The 23,001-nt window shown below is 43.8% G+C and overlaps 1 protein-coding gene and 1 long non-coding RNA gene across 5 annotated transcripts in view; one reads left to right on the top strand and one right to left on the bottom strand.

Moving 5' to 3' along the window:
- Positions 1 to 23,001, top strand: part of LOC143793370 (catenin alpha-2) — a 1,050,189-nt gene that overhangs the window by 968,203 nt on the left and 58,985 nt on the right. The gene's annotated exons all lie outside the window — the stretch shown is intronic.
- Positions 3,962 to 23,001, bottom strand: part of LOC143793018 (uncharacterized) — a 47,887-nt gene continuing 28,847 nt past the window's right edge. Inside the window, exons 2-3 of the long non-coding RNA XR_013220030.1 lie at positions 12,160 to 12,239; positions 3,962 to 4,067 (exon numbers count right to left, since the gene is read on the bottom strand). This is a non-coding gene — a long non-coding RNA (uncharacterized LOC143793018). The remainder of the gene's footprint in view (positions 4,068 to 12,159; positions 12,240 to 23,001) is intronic.

The raw sequence follows: 23,001 nt of genomic DNA, 5'->3' as shown, positions 1-23,001 counted from the left end.
GTGTCATCACCAGATGAAAATCTTGTGAAAAAGGTCTAGGAGATGGAGTAAAGTGTTTAGTTTTTTTTCTCAAGGTTTGGACCGAGTGTTGAGAGAATCTGGTGAAATTTAAATTTGCCAGTTTGCTTACGTTCATCCAGGAAATTTGATTTGCATTAAACTTATTGATGTAAATCAAATGTGCCTTATTATTCTCTGAGGTTTTCACAAAACGAAAATCATAATAAACATAAACATATGTAAAAAAAAATGATACTCAGCTGAACCTCACCTATCCCGCTGCACATCCCCACTCTGGCCCAATCATCTTCTTTGGCTAAGTCCCAGTTACCGCTGTAGTCTTTATTGGGCCTTCGTCAGTGGTTTCCCGTGACCTTAATCTTTGTTGTATACTGTGTTGACAAGTCATGTATCGATGTTGTGAAAAGTCTGCCATGATCTCGTTTGGTGTGCATCATGGTTACGTTAACACAGGAGACTCCAATCTTGCCAGGCACCTGAAGACACTGAAGATGGTGTAATCGACTCTAAAGAAATTCAAATTCTGTTAAATCTCAATGTTTTTGTGAAATTTAAAGCAAATTTAATTCACTTTGAAGTGATTCAATCATCTCTACTTGGACCTCAAACAAACAATCAAACAGGTATTAGAAATTAGATGATATGTTTCTATCTGGAAAGTCTTATCAGGGACAACAGATTTAGTTTTGGAGTTTCTTCTATAATTTTTCCAGGGTCAACCACTGCCAGGAAGGCATTGCAGATGAAATGTTGGCATATTTCCAGACCATGCAAATGTATATCAGGTTCTGTAATACATAGACAGTTTGAGCTTGTCAATATGGTGTTCACGTCGGGCACACCTGGAGGTCCTCTATGTATATCTGGTTGTATATCATCCAGGTAAAATAGTGAAAGAGGATGGGAGAAAGGCTAATCTACTAAACACCTTTTTCTGTGCAGTATTTATGTAAGAAAATCCAAATACAGAAGACATGATTAGGGAAACTAGACATTCTCTACCAATTCTAAGCCATGCTTTGCTAGAGTATCTCAATAGAAATAATCATATGACCCAACATAAATATGTTCCTTTCAAATCTGATCAGCCTCTATGAAGAGACAAGTTACAGACTAAACCAGGGCAACATAATGGGCATAATATATCTGGAATTTTCAAAACCATGCAAAAGTCCAAGTCCATGAGTGCAATATTAAAGCTTGATATATAAAATGAGAGCAATGGGACTAAGGGAAAATATTTGTAACTGGGTAAGCCATTGGCAGCAAGCAGATGGTGGTTATTAGAAGAACACACTTTAATTGGGTCATACTTAAAAGTGGGATACCACAGGGGTCAGTATTGGGCCCTCTTTTACATATTTCTTAATGACCATGAGGAGGGCATACATGATACAATTTTAATATTTGCAGATGATAAATTTTGCAAGGTAACACAAAGGGATTCATGTAAGCTGGAGACTTGGGCTGAGAAATGGCAATTGAAGTTTAATGTAGATAAATGTAAGGTTATGAACTTGGGCAGAGGAAAAATAAAATGTGCAATTGTATACTAAATGCTAAACACTGGGTAAAACTGTCACTGAAAAAGACTTGGGCTTACAGGTGAACGGCAAACTCAACTTCAGACATTCAGTGGCAGGCAGCTGCTGCCAAGACAAATATAATCATGGGATGCATTAAGAGAGGCATAGGTGCTCATACATAGTTTTGCCTCTATACAAGTCATTGATGTGGCAACTCAGAATACTGTGTACATTGTTGGTCTCTAATGTATAAGAAGGAGATAGCTGAACTAGAGCAAGCGTAGAAAAGAGCAACCATGGTTATTAAGGGAAGGCCTGGACTGCCGTACCAAGACAGGTTATCAAACTTGGAGTTATTCAGTTTGTAAAAACCATGGCTTAGGGTACCGTCACACAGTACCATTTTAATCGCTACGACGGCACGATCCGTGACGTCGCAGCGATCGTATGATTATCGCTCCAGCGTCGTAGACTGCGGTCACACGTTGCAATCACGGCGCTGGAGCGATGCCGAAGTCCCCGGGTAACCAGGGTAAACATCGGGTTACTAAGCGCAGGGCCGCGCTTAGTAACCCGATGTTTACCCTGGTTACCAGCGTAAACGTAAAAAAAACAAACCGTACATACTCACATTCTGGTGTCTGTCCCCGGCGTCTCAGCTTCTCTCCACTGTGTAAAGCACCATAGCCGGAAAGCAGAGCGGTGACGTCAGACGTCACCGCTGTGCTCGCTTTCCGGCTGGCCGGCGCTCACAGTGCAGAGAAGCTGAGACGCCGGAGGACAGACACCGGAATGTGAGTATGTACGGTTTGTTTTTTTTACGTTTACGCTGGTAACCAGGGTAAACATCGGGTTACTAAGCGCGGCCCTGCGCTTAGTTACCCGATGTTTACCCTGGTTACAAGCGAACACATCGCTGGATCGCTGTCACACACAACGATCCAGCGATGTCAGCGGGTGATCAAGCGACGAAAGAAAGTTCCAAACGATCTGCTACGACGTACGATTCTCAGCAGGATCCCTGATCGCTGCTGCGTGTCAGACACTGCGATATCGTAACGATATCGCTAGAACGTCACGAATCGTACCGTCGTAGCGATCAAAATGGTACTGTGTGACGGTACCCTTAGGGGCGAACTTTTTACAATGCATACACTTTTGAGGGGATGGTACAAAAAATGTTCTAATCATCTTTTTACACATAAGTGCCTGTGGCTGTGCTTCAAAGAAGACAGTGATTTCAGACATATGTAGTCATGCTCTAGATATAGCACAAGTGATTGAACTAGTCCCCTAAGGGACAATAACACTAAAAAGTAAAAAAAAATGTTTGTCAAAATATGGAAAAAAATGTAGAAGTTCAAATCACCCCCCTTTTCCCTCATTGAGAATACATAAAAAATACACGTGGTATTGCCACGTTCAGAAAAGTCTGATTTATCAAAATATAAAAATAACTTATCTGATCAGTAAACACCAAAAATGGATCAAAAATTCAAGAACGCCAAAATTACATTTATTTGGTCACCACAAGTGTTGAACATTCCGATACCGCAAGTATCGGGTATCAGACGATATTTGCTGTATCGGAATTCCGATACCGAGTTCCGATATTTTTGTGATATCGGAAATCGGAATCGGAAGTTCCCAGTGTATGGTTCCCAGGGTCTGGAGGAGAGGAGACTCTCCTTCAGGCCCTGGGATCCATATTCATTTAAAAAATAAAGAATTAAAATAAAAAATATGGATATACTCACCTGTCCGGCAGCCCCTGGACCTTACCGATGTAACCGGCAGCCTCCGTTCCCAAGAATGCAGTGAGTTTAGGACCTGCGATGACGTCGCGGCTTGTGATTGGTCGTGTGAGCGGTCACATGAGTGACCATACACTTGCATTAGCAACGCATTGCGACGGATTGCCACACGTCGCATCTGTCGTGCGACGGATGCGTCATGTTTTGGCGGACCGTCGGCACAAAAAAAGTTCCATGTAACGTTTTTTGTACGTCGTGTCTGCCATTTTCGACCGCGCATGCGCAGCCAAAACTCCACCCCCTCCTCCCCGCACATTACAATGGGGCAGCGGATGCATTGTAAAACTGCATCCGCTGCCCCCGTTGTGCATTTATTTCACAACGTGCGTCGGTACGTCGCGCCGACGCATGGTGACGGCCCCGTACCGACGCTAGTGTGAAAGTACCCTAAACCTTAAAAACTAATAATCTACTTCCATATGTCCTATTGTTCCACACGGAAAGAGGAAATCGTTATTCATTTTTTCATATTGTATATATTTTGGAAATCTTTATGATTTTATTAGCTTAGGTCTGAATCCGAGTGTTATGATTCTCTAAAGCCTTTACAATTAATGTCTTACCAAATGTTCTGTTCTGGTTGTGATAATCCTATAAAGCTCTATTTTTTCCACTCAAGAAGAACACGCGTTCTGTTCCAATTACGGCAGCGACAGAGGCAGCCAACAGGCTATTTGCATTGGCTTATTCTTTCCCGGTAACTTATCTAATAACAAATACAAGTGTAAAACTGATTAGATGAACAGCAGAAGTAATTATCAGCCGACAATTACTTAGAAATATGAGGGAAGTTACCTTTTTTGTTCCTTCTGTTCTACCTGAAGCTATTGCCATCAAAGGTTATTTAAGCAGCAAAGCACAATAGGCGAGCTTTAATGGACCATTAAAATATACTGTAAGTATTCTGTGCGGAACAGTCAATGACCTTATCAAAGGCCAAAAATCTAGTTTTAAAGTGGCAAAGAAAGTGGAGAACAGAGGGAAAAAAAAACTAAGGAAAATGGTAAGAGAGGTCCCTAATAGAAGGCAAGATTAATGCAATTTATAGTAAGTCTGATGAAAGGCATCAAAGTAGCGGAAATAGAAAAGATGGCGGACACATCAAGGCGATGATTTAAAGGACAGAATAGGTGTAATTAGGAGATAGGCACTAATGAGTTGATAGAAGTGCGAACATTTGCATAACACTTTCCAAGAAATAGTCATTCAGACTGAGAGACAAGAAAGTTGTGAATCTGAAAAACTTTTTTCGGTATATATGAGGACGCTAGAACATGTGGACGATATATGATGGATTGTCATTAGTTATGAACGAACATCCTCGGATAATGAGTATCTTAAATGTGCTCGGACAATATGCTCGAGTCCCTGCAGCTCTATGTTTCATGGCTGTTAGAGGGCTTGTTTGTTAGGCAATCCCCGCTTGTGTTGTGGCTGCCTAACAGCAGCAAGGCATGCAGCCGCCGGGACTCGAACATGTTATCCGAGCATGCCCAAGATACTTGAATAACTCCTGAGCATGCTTGAATAACACGTCATTAGTGTTGAGCATTCCGATGCTGCAAGTATCGGGTATCGGCCGATACTTGCTGTATCGGAATTCCGATACCGGGATTCCGATACTCTTGTGGTATCGGGTATCGGGTATCGCAACAACATTAATGTTAAAATGTGTAAAAGAGAGAATTAAAATAAAAAATATCGCTATACTCACCTCTCCGACGCAGCCGGGACTTCAGCGAGGGAACCGGCAGCGTTGTTTGTTTAAAATTCGCGCTATTACTTGGTTACGTGAATTCCCGGCTTGTGATTGGTCAGGTCGGCCATGTTGCCGGGACGCGGACCAATCACAGCAAGCCGTGACGAAATTACGTCACGGCTTGCTGTGATTGGTCCGCTGTTGTGAGTTTGGATTCTGGGCTCCCCCGGTGGCTACTGGTGGGATTGAACTGGTGTCTTCATCTTCTCTGTTCACCTGTTCCCATCAAGATGTGGGAGTCGCTATATAACCTTGCTGCTCTGTTAGTTGCTTGCCGGTCAACAATGTTATCAGAAGCCTCTCTGTGCTTGTTCCTGCTCCTAGACAACTACTAGATAAGTTGGACTCTTGTCCATGTTTGTTTTTGCATTTTGTTCCAGTTCACAGCTGTAGTTTCGTTACTGTGTCTGGAAAGCTCTTGTGAACAGGAATTGCCACTCTGGTGTTATGAGTTAATGCCAGAGTTTTAAAGTAATTTCTGGATGGTGTTTTTTGATAGGGTTTTCAGCTGACCATGAAAGTGTCCTTTCTGTCTTCTGCTATGTAGTAAGTGGACCTCAAATTTGCTAAACCTATTTTCATACTACGTTTGTTATTTCATCTCAACTCACCGCCAATACATGTGGGGGGCCTCTGTCTCCTTTCGGGGTATTTCTCTAGAGGTGAGCTAGGACTAATATTTTCCTCTGCTAGCTTTATTTAGTCCTCCGGCTGGTGCTGGGCATCTAGAATCAACGTAGGCATGCTACCCGGCCACTGCTAGTTGTGCGTTAGGTTTAGTTCATGGTCAGCTCAGTTCCCATCTTCCAAGAGCTAGTTCCTATATATGCTTATGCTATGTTCTCTTGCCATTGAGATCATGACAGTTTGACCGGCCCGCAAAGTGTTAATTGTTTGGGCTGAAGCAGGAGAAAAAGAAGTGTTGAAGGGAAATTTTTTTTTTTTTTTTTTTTTTCCCCCTCAGAGTTTTGCTGCCTAGCCCTTAATTGCTGTCTAGCTGCTTCTTACCTCCTCTTAACCCTTGAATGGCTCTGTGTCCACCTGTTTGTAATGGATCTTCAGAGTGTAACTGCAGGTTTGAATAATCTCGCCACGAAGGTACAAAATTTGCAAGATTTTGTTTGTCATGCACCTGTATCTGAGCCGAGAATTCCTTTGCCGGAATTTTTCTCGGGGAATAGATCCGGGTTTCAGAATTTTCGAAATAATTGCAAATTATTTTTGTCTCTGAAATCTCGCTCTGCCGGAGACCCTGCACAGCAGGTCAGGATTGTGATTTCCTTGCTCCGGGGCGACCCTCAAGACTGGGCTTTTTCATTGACACCAGGGGATCCTGCGTTGCTCAATGTGGATGCGTTTTTTCTGGCCTTGGGGTTGCTTTATGACGAACCTCATTTGGAGCTTCAGGCAGAAAAAACTTTGATGTCCCTATCTCAGGGGCAAGATGAAGCGGAAATTTACTGCCAAAGATTCCGTAAATGGTCTGTGCTTACTCAGTGGAATGAGTGCGCCCTGGCGGCGACTTTCAGAGAGGGTCTCTCTGATGCCATTAAGGATGTTATGGTGGGGTTCCCTGTGCCTGCGGGTCTGAATGAGTCCATGACAATGGCTATTCAGATCGATAGGCGTTTGCGGGAGCGCAAACCAGTGCACCATCTGGCGGTGTCCACTGAGAAGTCGCCAGAGAGTATGCAGTGTGATAGAATTCTGTCCCGAAGCGAGCGGCAGAATTTTAGACGGAAAAATGGGTTGTGTTTCTATTGTGGTGATTCTACTCATGTTATATCAGCATGCTCTAAGCGCACTAAAAAGCTTGGTAAATCTGTTTCCATTTGCACCTTACCGTCTAAATTTATTCTATCTGTGACTCTGATTTGCTCTTTGTCATCTATTACCACGGACGCCTATGTCGACTCTGGCGCCGCTTTGAGTCTTATGGATTGGTCCTTTGCCAAACGCTGTGGGTATGATTTAGAGCCTTTGGAGACTCCTATTCCTCTGAAGGGGATTGACTCCACCCCATTGGCTAATAATAAACCACAATACTGGACACAAGTAACTATGCGTATTAATCCGGATCACCAGGAGATTATTCGTTTTCTGGTGCTGTATAATCTACATGATGATTTGGTGCTAGGATTGCCTTGGCTGCAATCTCACAACCCAGTCCTCGACTGGAGAGCTATGTCTGTGTTGAGCTGGGGATGTAAGGGGGCTCATGGGGATGTACCTGTGGTTTCCATTTCATCATCCATTCCCTCTGAAATTCCTGAGTTCCTGTCTGACTATCGTGACGTCTTTGAAGAATCCAAGCTTGGTTCGTTACCTCCGCACCGAGAGTGCGATTGTGCCATAGATTTAATCCCGGGTAGTAAATACCCAAAGGGTCGTTTATTTAATCTGTCTGTGCCTGAACATGCTGCTATGCGAGAATATATAAAGGAGTCCTTGGAAAAGGGACATATTCGTCCATCGTCATCTCCCTTAGGAGCCGGTTTTTTCTTTGTGTCAAAAAAAGACGGCTCTTTGAGACCATGTATTGATTATCGGCTTTTGAATAAAATCACTGTTAAATATCAATACCCATTGCCGTTGCTGACTGATTTGTTTGCTCGCATAAAGGGGGCCAAGTGGTTCTCTAAGATTGACCTTCGTGGGGCGTATAATTTGGTGCGAATCAGGCAGGGGGATGAGTGGAAAACCGCATTTAATACGCCCGAGGGCCACTTTGAGTATTTAGTGATGCCTTTTGGTCTTTCTAATGCTCCGTCAGTTTTCCAGTCCTTTATGCATGATATTTTTCGCGATTATTTGGATAAATTTATGATTGTGTATCTGGATGATATTCTGATTTTTTCGGATGACTGGGACTCTCATGTCCAGCAAGTCAGGAGGGTTTTTCAGGTTTTGCGGTCTAATTCTTTGTGTGTGAAGGGTTCTAAGTGTGTTTTTGGGGTACAGAGGATTTCCTTTTTGGGATATATTTTTTCCCCCTCTTCCATTGAAATGGATCCTGTCAAGGTTCAAGCTATTTGTGATTGGACGCAGCCCTCTTCTCTTAAGAGTCTTCAGAAATTTTTGGGCTTTGCTAACTTTTATCGTCGATTTATTGCTGGTTTTTCGGATATTGCTAAGCCATTGACCGATTTGACTAAGAAGGGTGCTGATGTTGCTGATTGGTCCCCTGATGCTGTGGAGGCCTTTCGGGAGCTTAAGCGCCGTTTTTCCTCTGCCCCTGTGTTGCGTCAGCCTGATGTTGCTCTACCTTTTCAGGTTGAGGTCGACGCTTCTGAGATCGGAGCTGGGGCAGTGTTGTCGCAGAAAAGTTCTGACTGCTCCGTGATGAGGCCTTGTGCCTTCTTTTCCCGTAAATTTTCGCCCGCTGAGCGGAATTATGATGTTGGGAATCGGGAGCTTTTGGCCATGAAGTGGGCTTTTGAGGAGTGGCGCCATTGGCTTGAGGGGGCCAGACATCAGGTGGTGGTATTGACTGACCACAAAAATTTGATTTATCTTGAGACCGCCAGGCGCCTGAATCCTAGACAGGCGCGCTGGTCATTATTTTTCTCTCGGTTTAATTTTGTGGTGTCATACCTACCGGGTTCTAAGAATGTTAAGGCGGATGCCCTTTCTAGGAGTTTTGAGCCTGACTCGCCTGGTAACTCTGAGCCCACAGGTATCCTTAAGGATGGAGTGGTATTGTCAGCCGTTTCTCCAGACCTGCGGCGGGCCTTGCAGGAGTTTCAGGCGGAGAGACCTGATCGTTGCCCACCTGATAAACTGTTTGTTCCTGATGATTGGACCAGTAGAGTCATCTCTGAGGTTCATTCTTCTGCGTTGGCAGGTCATCCTGGCATTTTTGGTACCAGGGATTTGGTGGCAAGGTCCTTCTGGTGGCCTTCCCTGTCACGAGATGTGCGAGGCTTTGTGCAGTCTTGTGACGTTTGTGCTCGGGCCAAGCCTTGTTGTTCTCGGGCTAGTGGATTATTGTTGCCCTTGCCTATTCCTAAGAGGCCTTGGACGCACATCTCGATGGATTTTATTTCAGATCTGCCTGTTTCTCAGAAGATGTCTGTCATCTGGGTGGTGTGTGACCGTTTTTCTAAGATGGTCCATTTGGTTCCTCTGCCCAAGTTGCCTTCTTCTTCCGAGTTGGTTCCTCTGTTTTTTCAAAATGTTGTTCGTTTGCATGGTATTCCTGAGAATATCGTTTCTGACAGAGGGACCCAATTCGTGTCTAGATTTTGGCGGGCATTCTGTGCTAGGATGGGCATAGATTTATCTTTTTCGTCCGCTTTCCATCCTCAGACGAATGGCCAGACCGAGCGGATTAATCAGACCCTGGAGACATATCTGAGGTGTTTTGTGTCTGCTGACCAGGATGATTGGGTTGCTTTTTTGCCATTGGCGGAGTTCGCTCTCAATAATCGGGCCAGCTCTGCCACTTTGGTGTCCCCGTTTTTCTGTAATTCGGGGTTTCATCCTCGATTTTCCTCTGGTCAGGTGGAATCTTCGGATTGTCCTGGAGTGGATGCTGTGGTGGAGAGATTGCATCAGATCTGGGGGCAGGTGGTGGACAATTTGAGGTTGTCCCAGGAGAAGACTCAGCTTTTTGCCAACCGCCACCGTCGTGTTGGTCCTCGGCTTTCTGTTGGGGATTTGGTGTGGTTGTCTTCTCGTTTTGTCCCTATGAGGGTCTCTTCTCCTAAGTTTAAGCCTCGGTTTATCGGCCCGTATAAGATATTGGAGATTCTTAACCCTGTTTCCTTCCGTTTGGACCTCCCTGCATCCTTTTCTATTCATAACGTTTTTCATCGGTCATTATTGCGCAGGTATGAGGTACCGGTTGTGCCTTCCGTTGAGCCTCCTGCTCCGGTGTTGGTTGAGGGTGAGTTGGAGTACGTTGTGGAGAAAATCTTGGACTCTCGTGTTTCCAGACGGAGACTCCAGTATCTGGTCAAGTGGAAGGGATACGGCCAGGAGGATAATTCTTGGGTGAATGCATCTGATGTTCATGCCTCCGATCTGGTTCGTGCCTTTCATAGGGCCCATCCTGATCGCCCTGGTGGTTCTGGTGAGGGTTCGGTGCCCCCTCCTTGAGGGGGGGGTACTGTTGTGAGTTTGGATTCTGGGCTCCCCCGGTGGCTACTGGTGGGATTGAACTGGTGTCTTCATCTTCTCTGTTCACCTGTTCCCATCAAGATGTGGGAGTCGCTATATAACCTTGCTGCTCTGTTAGTTGCTTGCCGGTCAACAATGTTATCAGAAGCCTCTCTGTGCTTGTTCCTGCTCCTAGACAACTACTAGATAAGTTGGACTCTTGTCCATGTTTGTTTTTGCATTTTGTTCCAGTTCACAGCTGTAGTTTCGTTACTGTGTCTGGAAAGCTCTTGTGAACAGGAATTGCCACTCTGGTGTTATGAGTTAATGCCAGAGTTTTAAAGTAATTTCTGGATGGTGTTTTTTGATAGGGTTTTCAGCTGACCATGAAAGTGTCCTTTCTGTCTTCTGCTATGTAGTAAGTGGACCTCAAATTTGCTAAACCTATTTTCATACTACGTTTGTTATTTCATCTCAACTCACCGCCAATACATGTGGGGGGCCTCTGTCTCCTTTCGGGGTATTTCTCTAGAGGTGAGCTAGGACTAATATTTTCCTCTGCTAGCTTTATTTAGTCCTCCGGCTGGTGCTGGGCATCTAGAATCAACGTAGGCATGCTACCCGGCCACTGCTAGTTGTGCGTTAGGTTTAGTTCATGGTCAGCTCAGTTCCCATCTTCCAAGAGCTAGTTCCTATATATGCTTATGCTATGTTCTCTTGCCATTGAGATCATGACAGTCCGCGTCCCGGCAATATGGCCGCCCTGACCAATCACAAGCCGTGACGTCACGGGAGGCTGGACACGCGCCCATTTTAAAATGAGCGCGTCCAGCCTCCCGGCTTGTGATTGGTTGACCGCGGCGCAACCAATCACAAGCCGTGACGTCACGGGAGGCTGGACACGCGCCCATTTTAAAATGAGCGCGTCCAGCCTCCCGGCTTGTGATTGGTTGACCGCGGCGCAACCAATCACAAGCCGTGACGTCACGGGAGGCTGGACACGCGCCCATTTTAAAATGAGCGCGTCCAGCCTCCCGGCTTGTGATTGGTTGACCGCGGCGCAACCAATCACAAGCCGTGACGTCACGGGAGGCTGGACACGCGCCCATTTTAAAATGAGCGCGTGTCCAGCCTCCCGTGACGTCACGGCTTGTGATTGGTCAGGGCGGCCATATTGCCGGGACGCGGACCAATCACAGCAAGCCGTGACGTAATTTCGTCACGGCTTGCTGTGATTGGTCCGCGTCCCGGCAACATGGCCGACCTGACCAATCACAAGCCGGGAATTCACGTAACCAAGTAATAGCGCGAATTTTAAACAAACAACGCTGCCGGTTCCCTCGCTGAAGTCCCGGCTGCGTCGGAGAGGTGAGTATAGCGATATTTTTTATTTTAATTCTTTCTTTTACACATTTATATGGTTCCCAGGGCCTGAAGGAGAGTTTCCTCTCCTTCAGACCCTGGGAACCATCAGGAATACCGTCCGATACATGAGTCCCATTGACTTGTATTGGTATCGGGTATCGGTATCGGATTGGATCCGATATTTTGCCGGTATCGGCCGATACTTTCCGATACCGATACTTTCAAGTATCGGACGGTATCGCTCAACACTACACGTCATCCAAACACATTCGCGTATCATTAATTGCGGTGTACAAAAATGTTATGCATGGAAACATTTTTATTAATTGCTCAATTGTTATTGTTTATAGAAAATTCAATGTACTAAAATGACATACATGGAATACAAACTGTAAAAGAATACAAATATATTAAAACTACCCTATTATGAACATATAATTCTGCCATACAAAGCAAAATAATAAGAATAATAATTTATCTGCAAACAATAGTCAAAAATAATTTGATAATGATATCTTAATATCGTCATAGAATGTAATAATAATCATATTAATAATATAGCTGTTAAGCTCACCTAAAGAGTTTAACATAAAAAAATCCAGGTCATGGTGAATCCATGGAGCCATTAGGTTGGACATGATGGAAACCACATATCTAAGAGGGGAGGAAAAGAGAAAAATGGCAGGTGTGAAGCAGCAAAAAAATGTAGTTTTGGAAAAGCTTAAGGCCAACAGTCTTCAATAACAGTTCAATAACCTCCTCCAAACTCTTCTCCTATTTAGCAGGTGCTACCTTCTCCAAACTCTTTTCCTTTTAATAATATCTCCTTTTGTAAGGGTATATATAGCTTTCTTTACTACTTAACAAAAAAATGAAAAGAATCTAGCATAAATAAAATTAGAATATTCTTTATTAGTCAAAAACAAATAAAACATAAAACACCAATCAATAAATAGACAAAATGACACAATCAGGATGGGGACCTCCTATGGGAAGTGATACAAAAATAAGCTGCCTACTAAGGGAAAAGGTACTATCAGCAAATATATAAAAATCCAATGTATTATTCACCACATATGCCCACTGGTAGGCTTAGGGTGCCAAATGCTAGATTTAAAGTGCCCAGTGCAATGTAAACCCAGACTAATTTCCTCTACAGGCGCCTGAATCCGCCTATATAATCAAACCATGATAGTCAAATCAAACTCATAGAAACACGAAAAAAGGCATCAAAGCATCATATTGCAAGTGAAACCACAGGGCGAAGAACATATAGTGAAATACATTAAGTTATAAGTGCATCACCTGAATCAATCAGAATGAAGTCCCATAGTGGAAAGAAGGGGAACAGCAGTACCGCCCAAACCCCTCTTTTCCTATTAGCAGGTTTATCCACCTCCAACTTCTTCTCCTATTTAGCAGGTGGCTCCTCCTCCAACCTCTTCTATTTAGCGGGTGGAGCCTCCTCCAAACTCTTTTCCTATTTAGCAGGTGGCTCCTCCTCCAACCTCTTCTATTTAGCGGGTGGTACCTCCTCCAAATTATTTTCCTATTTAGCAGGTGGAACCTCCTCCAAACTCTTCTCTTATTTAGCGGTAGAGCCTCCTCCAAATTCTTCTCCTATTTAGCCGGTGATACCACCTCCAAACTCTTCTTTTCCTTCTTAGCTGATGCCATTTAATCATACCTTCTAATTATCCAAAAGTGTCCCAAAGATTCTTCCCATAAACCAAGACCCTCCCAGACTTCTGGAAGAGTTAACACATTTTCAGGACATCTTAAAAGCCTTATAGAAACCACATCTCATGAATGTTTTGTGTGCATGACACTACGATGCGTCATCATCAGACACAGTACTTTCTGCACATTTTACTAACTCAGCAAAGTGAATGAAATTTCTGAAATCTAATCACTTATTTTTGGGCAGTTTCAAATCTGAAGCATGTCTATGTGTTTTTATGAATGGAATAAAACAACATCAAAACCGCATGCAATAACGCACATATTTTACAGAGATTTTCCTGCCAATATATCAGAATTTTCAGAAAATATATCTGCTGCAAGTACTGATCATGTGCATATACCCTAAGGGACCTAAACGATACGTGGCATGTTTTGGCTAACAAAATTTTTCAAGCCAAAATTCTCATATCTTCGGGGAAGGAATTTCTGGAATTTGTCAAATATGCCTTTGGGAATGCTAAACTTTGTACTATGCTGTCCTATACTAATAAGCAAATCTAGCTCTGTCTCCCTGCGTTCTTTGCCTAATGGAGCATACTCTGATGAAGTGCAATGTCCGATAAGCGCAACAATTACAACATTTTTTTTGACCAGCAATGGTTTAGTGCATTTTGATCAAATTTGCATCACTTTTTCCATTCAGACTTATGTAGAAATCAAGGACTTATGTCCCTAGAAGTTACATGTATGTCTGGTTTTACATTTTTAAATCATGTAACAGTGGAAGGGTTACGATGTGTTATGCCTGGATTGCTCTATCTGGATTGTCTTCATTATGCCATGCTTGTCACTTTTTATAACACTGCTTTAGCCACTCCATCAATAAGTTGTCACACGGATCGATCAGCCCATTGACGATTATGAGCTGTGACTTTATTCTAATCTATTCTAATTACATAATACAAAAAAAACATGTCACAGAATTGTTCTATCATCAAGGACGGCCTTGATTATTACAGTGAACATAATCCTGTATTTATAGGTTCCGATTGCCGGCTTAGCCTTTGATCAATTGGCTCTTGACAGGTTGTCATTTTGTCAGTGAGAACTTATGACCTTGTGCCTCTAGTGTCTTTCAAAAATTCTTCTGGCGGCATTCATGATTATCCAAGCGTTATGACTGGTAATTAAATGTAAATAGTGAAGATTCTTGTTTAGAGAAAACTTCCTCCGTGAACAATTACAGAGGATTTCATCAGCCAGAGAAAAATTCACATGTTTGGTCGGTTGGGTTTAGCCATCAGAATTTTCAGCTAACATATCACATGGTATATCACTGCTAATCAGGAGGGCCAATATAAAAGCAAAGGCAGGGAAGGTAGCAGCCATTTTATAGTGAATTTGGATAGTGAGAGGATGTCACATCTCACAGTTTAGCAATTGAGATATGTAGAGAAAAACAGAAACCACTGAAAATCTGCAATGCTGGGTTCATACATTGCATCCATATTGCATTTTCTTGTTGCAATCGTGGCAAAAATTCATAATTTTTTAGGTTAGGGTATTTTCTCTCATCTGAGAGAATTGGGCTGATTGTGCTAATCACACTCCGCTCAAACTGATCAGAGTGCCAGCATTGTGTGATTCAATTTTCTCAGATGAGAAAAAGATGGAAGAAAAATATTACTCCATCTTTTCCTTTGTGTATGTCTGTGACAAATGGTCTGAGTGCAGTCTGATGCTTTCTTGGACTCATTGAGTTGCATGGTCGAATGCGATGCAATATAAACACAGGCATGCTGCAATCTTTTAGTCAGACGATCTCGGTCCGAGGAAGAAAATCGGACATCTGTGCATGGCCCCACAGACTAACATTGATCCGAATGGGATCTGATGTTTTGTCAGATCACAGCCGGACCGAAATAAGGTGGTGTGCATGAACACTAACTGATTTTTTAAAGTTGTCACCAAAACATTGCGGTTCTACCATGATCATGGAAAAAAGGCAACTTGCCCTTAATGTGCGGATGCAATTTAAAGACCATATACAGCGCAGGCAAAAATTAAGAGACCACTGCAAAATTTTAATTTTGTCTTATTTTTCTTTTTATAGGTATATTTTTGAGTAAAATGTAAATTGTTATTTTATTCTATAAACCACTGACAACATGTCTCTGAGGAGATTCCAAGCAATACATTTTGTATTTATTTTCTGAAAATGAGAAATGGTCAAAATAACAAAAAAATGCATTGCTTGCTGACCTCAAATAATGCAAAAAAAAAACAAGTTCATAATCATTTAGAAACAACAATACTAATGTTTTAACTCAGGAAGAGTTCAGAAATCAATATTTTGTGGAATAAAAATGATTTAAAATCCCCGCTTTCATGCGTCTTGGCATGCTTTCCACCAGTCTTTCACACTGCTTTTGGATGACCTGATGACACTCCTGGTTCAAAAATGTAAGCAGTTCTTCTTTGTTTGATGGCTTTTGACTATCCATCTTCCTCTTGATTACATTTCAGAGGTTTTCAATGGGGTTCAGGTCTGGAGATTGGGCTGCCCATGACAGGGTTTTGATGTGGTGGTCCTTCATCCACACCTTGATTGACCTATCTGTGTGGCATGGGGCATTGTCCTGCTGGAAAAAAAACAGTCCTCAGAGTTGGGGAACATTGCCTGAGCAGAAGGAATCAACTGTTTTTCCAGGATAATCTTGTATGTGGCTTGATTCATACGTCCTTCGTAAAGATTAACCTGCCCAATTCCAGCCTTGCTGAAGCATCTCCAGATTATCACCGATCCTCCACGAAATTTCACAGTGGGTGCAAGACACTGTGGCTTGTACGCCTCTTCAGGTTTCCGTCTAACCATTAGATGATCATGTGTTGGACAAAGCTGAAAATTAGACTCATCAGAGAAGATTACCTTACTCCAGTCCTCTATGGTCCAATCCTTATGGTCTTTGGTAAACTTCAGCCTGGCTCTCCTTTGCTTCTCATTGATGAAAGGCTTTTTTCTAGCTTCACATGACTTGGGGCCTGCTGTTGTGATCTGGTGGCCTAAGAGCAGCATGAGACGTACTCTGGAGAAGGTGGTACCTGTACTGACCGCAGACCCTGAACTTAACACCGCAACTAGAAGTAGCCGTGGAATGTACCTATCACTCCCTAGACATCTCAACACAGCCGGAGGACTAATTACCCCTAGAGATAGAAAAGGGAAAATTATCTTGCCTCAGAGAAAATCCCCAAAGGATAGACAGCCCCCCACAAATATTGACTGTGAGAGGAGAGGGAAAAAACATACACAGACTGAAATGAGAATTTAGCAAAGGAGGCCACTTCTAGCTAAATCGAAAAGGATAGGACAGAGTACTATGCAGTCAGTATTAAAACACTAGAAAATATCCAACACAGAAAATACAAAATCTCCACAGCTAACTAAAGATATGGAGGGTATATCTGCATCTCCAGAGATACCAGCTTGGCTAAACAAATCCTTATACAGACCAAGCTGGACAAGACAAAAAACATGGAAAATAACTGAACAATAAGGCCACAGCACGTGGACAGCAAAAATCAAGGCCAGAACTTATCTTTGTTGAAATGAACAGCAAAGCAGGAGAGACCAGGCAGAGATGTGAATCCTCCAGGAACAATGGACAACTGGCACTGACCAAAGGGTCAGGCAAGACTAAATATCCCAGTCAGAATTGCAAAAAGTGAACACACCTGATAAATGCTGAGATTCAGAGACAGTAGCGCTACCACTTACAACCACCAGAGGGAGCCCAAGAGCAGAATTCACAACAGTACCCCCCCCTTGAGGAGGGGTCACCGAACCCTCACCAGAGCCCCCAGGCCGATCTGGACGAGCCAAATGAAAGGCACGAACCAAATCCTCAGCATGAACATCGGAGGCAACAACCCAAGAATTATCCTCCTGGCCATAACCCTTCCATTTGACAAGATACTGAAGCTTCCGCCTCAAAAAAAAAGAATCCAAAATCTTCTCAACCACATACTCCAACTCCCCATCAATCAACACCGGGGCAGGAGGATCAACAGAGGGATCAACGGGCACCACATATTTCCGCAACAAAGATCTATGAAAAACATTATGGATGGAAAAAGAGGCTGGAAGGGCCAAACGAAAAGACACTGGATTGATAATCTCAGAAATCCTATAAGGGCCAATAAACTGAGGCTTAAACTTAGGGGAAGAAACCTTCATAGGAACATGACGGGAAGACAACCAGACCAAATCCCCAACCCGAATCCGGGAACCAACACACCGACGACGGTTAGCAAAACGCTGAGCCCCCTCCTGAGACAACACCAAATTGTCAACAGCATGAGCCCAAATTTGCTGCAACCTGTCAACCACAGAGTCCACCCCAGGACAATCACAAGGCTCAACCTGACCCGAAGAAAAACGAGGATGAAAACCAGAGTTACAAAAGAAGGGTGAAACCAAAGTAGCAGAACTAGCCCGATTATTAAGGGCAAACTCGGCCAATGGCAAGAAAGCCACCCAATCATCCTGATCAGCAGACACAAAGCATCTCAAATAAGTTTCCAAAGTCTGATTAGTTCGCTCGGTTTGGCCATTTGTCTGAGGATGAAATGCGGAAGAAAAAGACAAATCAATGCGAAGCCTAGCATAAAAAGGCCCGCCAAAACCTAGAAACAAACTGGGAACCTCTATCGGACACAATATTCTCTGGAATGCCATGCAAACGAACCACATGCTGAAAAAACAACGGAACCAAATCAGAAGAGGAAGGCAACTTAGGCAAAGGTACCAAATGAACCATCTTAGAAAACCGGTCACAAACCACCCAGATAACTGACATCCTCTGGGAAACCGTAAGATCCGAAATTAAATCCATAGAAATATGCGTCCAAGGCCTTTCAGGGACCGGCAAAGGCAAAAGCAACCCACTAGCACGGGAACAGCAAGGCTTGGCCCACGCACAAGTCCCACAGGACTGCACAAAAGAAAGCACATCCCGTGACAAAGAAGGCCACCAAAAGGACCTACCAACCAAATCTCTGGTACCAAAAATCCCAGGATGACCAGCCAACACAGAACAATGAACCTCCGAAATCACTTTACTAGTCCATCTGTCAGGAACAGTTTCCCCACTGGACAGCGGTCAGGTTTATCAGCCTGTAATTCCTGAATAACCCATCGTAAATCAGGGGAGATGGCAGAAAGAATCACCCCTTCGTTCAGAATGCCGACCGGCTCAAGGACCCCAGGAGAATCAGGCAAAAAGCTCCTAGAGAGGGCATCAGCCTTAACATTTTTAGAAATCAGAAGATACGAGACCACAAAATCAAAACGGGAGAAAAACAGGGACCATCGGGCCTGTCTAGGATTCAGCCGTTTGGCAGACTCGAGGTAAATCAGATTCTTATGATCGATCAAGACCACAATACGGTGCTTGGCCCCCTCAAGCCAATGTCGCCAGTCCTCAAATGCCCACTTCATAGCCAACAACTCACGATTGCCGACATCATAATTGCGTTCCACAGGCGAAAACTTTCGAGAAAAGAAGGCACACGGTTTCATCAAGGAACCATCAGAATTCCTCTGAGACAAAACGGCCCCTGCCCCAATCTCAGAAGCGTCAACCTCAACCTGAAAAGGAAGAGAAACATCTGGCTGACGCAACACAGGGGCAGAAGTAAATCGGCGTTTAAGCTCCTGAAAGGCAGAAACAGCCGCAGAGGACCAATTCGTCACATCAGCGCCTTTCTTCGTCAAATCGGTCAGGGGTTTAACCACACTGGAGAAGTAGGCAATGAAACGGTGATAAAAATTAGCAAAGCCCAAAAATTTCTGAAGGCTCTTCACGGATGTGGGCTGGATCCAATCATGAATGGCCTGAACCTTAACCGGATCCATTTCTATAGATGAGGGAGAAAAAATGAAGCCCAAAAAAGAAATCTTCTGTACTCCAAAGAGGCACTTAGACCCCTTCACAAACAAGGCATTATCACGAAGGATCTGAAATACCATCCTGACTTGTTTCACATGAGACTCCCAATCATCTGAAAAAATCAAAATATCATCCAAATATACAATCATGAATTTATCAAGATAATTCCGAAATATATCATGCATGAAGGACTGAAACACAGATGGAGCATTAGAGAGTCCGAATGGCATCACAAGGTATTCAAAATGGCCTTCGGGTGTATTAAACGCAGTTTTCCATTCGTCACCCTGCTTAATACGAACAAGATTATATGCCCCTCGAAGGTCAATCTTAGTAAACCAACTAGCCCCCTTAATCCTAGCAAACAGATCAGAAAGCAAAGGCAAAGGGTATTGGAATTTGACCGTGATCTTATTCAAGAGGCGATAATCAATACAGGGTCTCAAGGAGCCATCTTTTTTGGCAACAAAAAAAAAACCTGCTCCCAATGGTGTAGAAGATGGCCGAATATGCCCCTTCTCCAAGGACTCCTTAACATAGCTCCGCGTGGCAGTATGTTCTGGCACAGACAGGTTGAAAAGTCGGCCCTTAGGGAACTTACAGACTGGAATCAAGTCAATAGCACAATCACAGTCCCTATGCGGTGGAAGGAAACTGGACTTGGGCTCATTGAATACATCCTGGAAATCTGACAAAAACTCAGGAATTTCAGAAGAGGGGGAGGAGGCAATTGACATCAAAGGAACATCACCATGAACCCCCTGACAACCCCAACTAGTCACAGACATAGATTTCCAATCTAATACCGGATTATTCACCTGTAACCATGGGAAACCCAGCAAAATAGCATCATGCAAATTATGCAACACCAGAAAACGACAATCTTCCTGATGGGCTGGCGCCATGCACATGGTCAGCTGTGTCCAAAACTGAGATTTATTTTTAGCCAACGGTGTAGCATCAATGCCCCTCAAAGGAATAGGACTCTGCAAAGGCTGCAAGGGGAAACCACAACGTCTGGCAAATTCTAAGTCCATTAAGTTTAGAGCGGCGCCTGAATCCACAAATTCCATGACAGAAAATGACGATAATGAGCAGATCAGGGTCACAGATAACAGAAATTTAGGTTGTACAGTACTGATGGTAACAGAACTAGCGATTCTCTTGGTACGCTTAGGGCAATCAGAAATAACATGAGCAGAATCGCCGCAGTAAAAACACAACCTATTCTGACGTCTGAATCCTTGTCGTTCAGCTCTAGACACAATCCTATCACACTGCATAGGCTCAGGACTCCGCTCGAAAGACAATGCCATAGTGTGCACAACTCTGCGCTCACGCAAGCGCCGATCAATCTGAGTGGCCAGAGACATAGAATCACTCAGACCAGCAGGCGTGGGGAACCCCACCATAACATCTTTAACGGATTCAGAAAGACCCTTTCTGAAAATTACCACCAAGGCATCCTCATTCCATTTAGTCAGTACAGACCATTTTCTAAATTTCTGGCAATATGATTATCCCGCTTCTTGACCCTGACACAGGGCCAACAAGGTCTTCTCAGCATGATCCACTGAATTAGTTTCATCATACAATAACCCAAGCGCCTGAAAAAAGGTGTCTACATTAAGCAACACCGGATTCCCAGGTTCCAGGGCAAATGCCCAATCCTGGGGGTCACCACGCAGCAGAGATATAACAATTTTAACCTGCTGGATGGGATCACCAGAGGAACGGGGTTTCAGAGCAAAAAACAGTTTACAGTTATTTTTAAAGCTCAAAAATTGGGACCTGTCCCCAAAAAACAAATCAGGAGTTGGAATTCTAGGCTCTAAAACCAGAGTCTGAACGATATAATCGGAAATGCCCTGTACTCTAGCAGCAAGTTGATCCACACGAGAAGCCAATCCCTGAACATCCATACCAGCGCCAAACTCCTGAGCCACCCAGAGGTAATGAGGGAAGAAAAAAAAAAAAAACACAACAGACTACAGAAAAAAAAATGGCTCAGCACTTTCCTTCCCTTCTTCTGAGATGCGGTTAACTCATTGTTGGCCAGTTGTACTGTTGTGATCTGGTGGCCTAAGAGCAGCATGAGACGTACTCTGGAGAAGGGGGTACCTGTACTGACCGCAGACCCTGAACATAACACCACAACTAGAAGTAGCTGTGGAATGTACCTATCACTCCCTAGACATCTCGACACAGCCGGAGGACTAATTACCCCTAGAGATAGAAAAGGGAAAACTATCTTGCCTCAGAGAAAATCCCCAAAGGATAGACAGCCCCCACAAATATTGACTGTGAGAGGAGAGGGAAAAAACATACACAGACTGAAATCAGAATTTAGCAAAGGAGGCCACTTCTAGCTAAATAGAAAGGATAGGACAGAGTACTATGCGGTCAGTATTAAAACACTAGAAAATATCCACCACAGAAAATACAAAAACTCCACAGCTAACTAATGATATGGAGGGTATATCTGCATCTCCAGAGATACCAGGTTGGCTAAACAAATCCTTATACAGACCAAGCTGGACAAGACAAAAAACATGGAAAAGAACTGAACAATAATGCCACAGCATGTGGACAGCAAAAATCAAGGCCAGAACTTATCTTTGTTGAAATGAACAGCAAAGCAGGAGAGACCAGGCAGAGATGTGAATCCTCCAGGAACAATGGACAACTGGCACTGACCAAAGGGTCAGGCAAGACTAAATAGCCCAGTCAGAATTGCAAAAAGTGAACACACCTGATAAATGCTGAGATACAGAGGCAGCAGCGCTACCACTTACAACCACCGGAGGGAGCCCAAGAGCAGAATTCACAACAGGCTGCCTCTAGGAGCCTGTTACAAATTGTTCTTGCCGTGCACTTCAGCTGCCATTTGCCATTCCTTTTGTAGGTCACTTGTTGTCATGCTGCAGCTGCTGAGTGACATTCAAATAAGCTGACGGGCATCCCGGTCAGTGGAGAGTCGTTTTTGCCCTCTGCCGGTCTGTAACTTTGTTGTCCCGGAACACAGCAAAATACTTCCAGAACATAGCAGGCTGGCGCATGCGCCGTAATGCTTTTCAGCTTTGCCCACAGTTTGGCAAAGCATACTGCGCGTGTGCGAGGCAAGATTGCATTGGGTGTTGTGAATTCCGTTCTCGGACTCCCTCCTGTGGTCATGAATGGTACTTTGGTTAGTTCTGCTCTTGGACTCCCTCTGGTGGCTTTGAGCGGAACTGCTGGTCACTGAGGTTGGCTTTGTCAGCTGCTCTCGTTTATTGCTTGCTGGCTTCCCTATTTAACTCCACTCAGATCGTTACTTGATGCCAGCTGTCAATGTATCAGTATTGGTTCAGATCTCTCTTGGACTTCTCTGAGGACCTGTCTACTCCAGCAGAAGCTAAGTCTTTGCTAGTTTATTTGTTGTTACGGCTTCCTGAATATATTTCTTAGTACTGCTAATTTCTGTCCAGCTTGCTATCATGATATTCCCTTTCTAGCTGGAAGCTCTGGGGTACAGAGTGGCACCTCCACACCGTGAGTCAGTGTGGGGATTCTTTTTGCTTACTCTGCGTGGTTTTTTGTAGTAGAACTTTGACCAGAACTGAACGGCAAGAACACAGACGTCAGAATAGGCTGTGTTTTTACTGTGGTGACCCCACTCATGCTATCTCTGATTGTCCTAAGCGCACTAAGCGGTTCGCTAGGTCTGTCACCATTGGTACTGTACAGCCTAAATTTCTTTTGTCTGTTACTTTGATTTGCTCTTTGTCATCCTACTCGGTTAT

The sequence above is a fragment of the Ranitomeya variabilis genome, chromosome 1 (genome assembly GCF_051348905.1).
Source record: "Ranitomeya variabilis isolate aRanVar5 chromosome 1, aRanVar5.hap1, whole genome shotgun sequence".
Taxonomy (NCBI): Eukaryota; Metazoa; Chordata; class Amphibia; order Anura; family Dendrobatidae; genus Ranitomeya; species Ranitomeya variabilis.
This window is presented reverse-complemented; position numbering and strand designations above follow the sequence as displayed.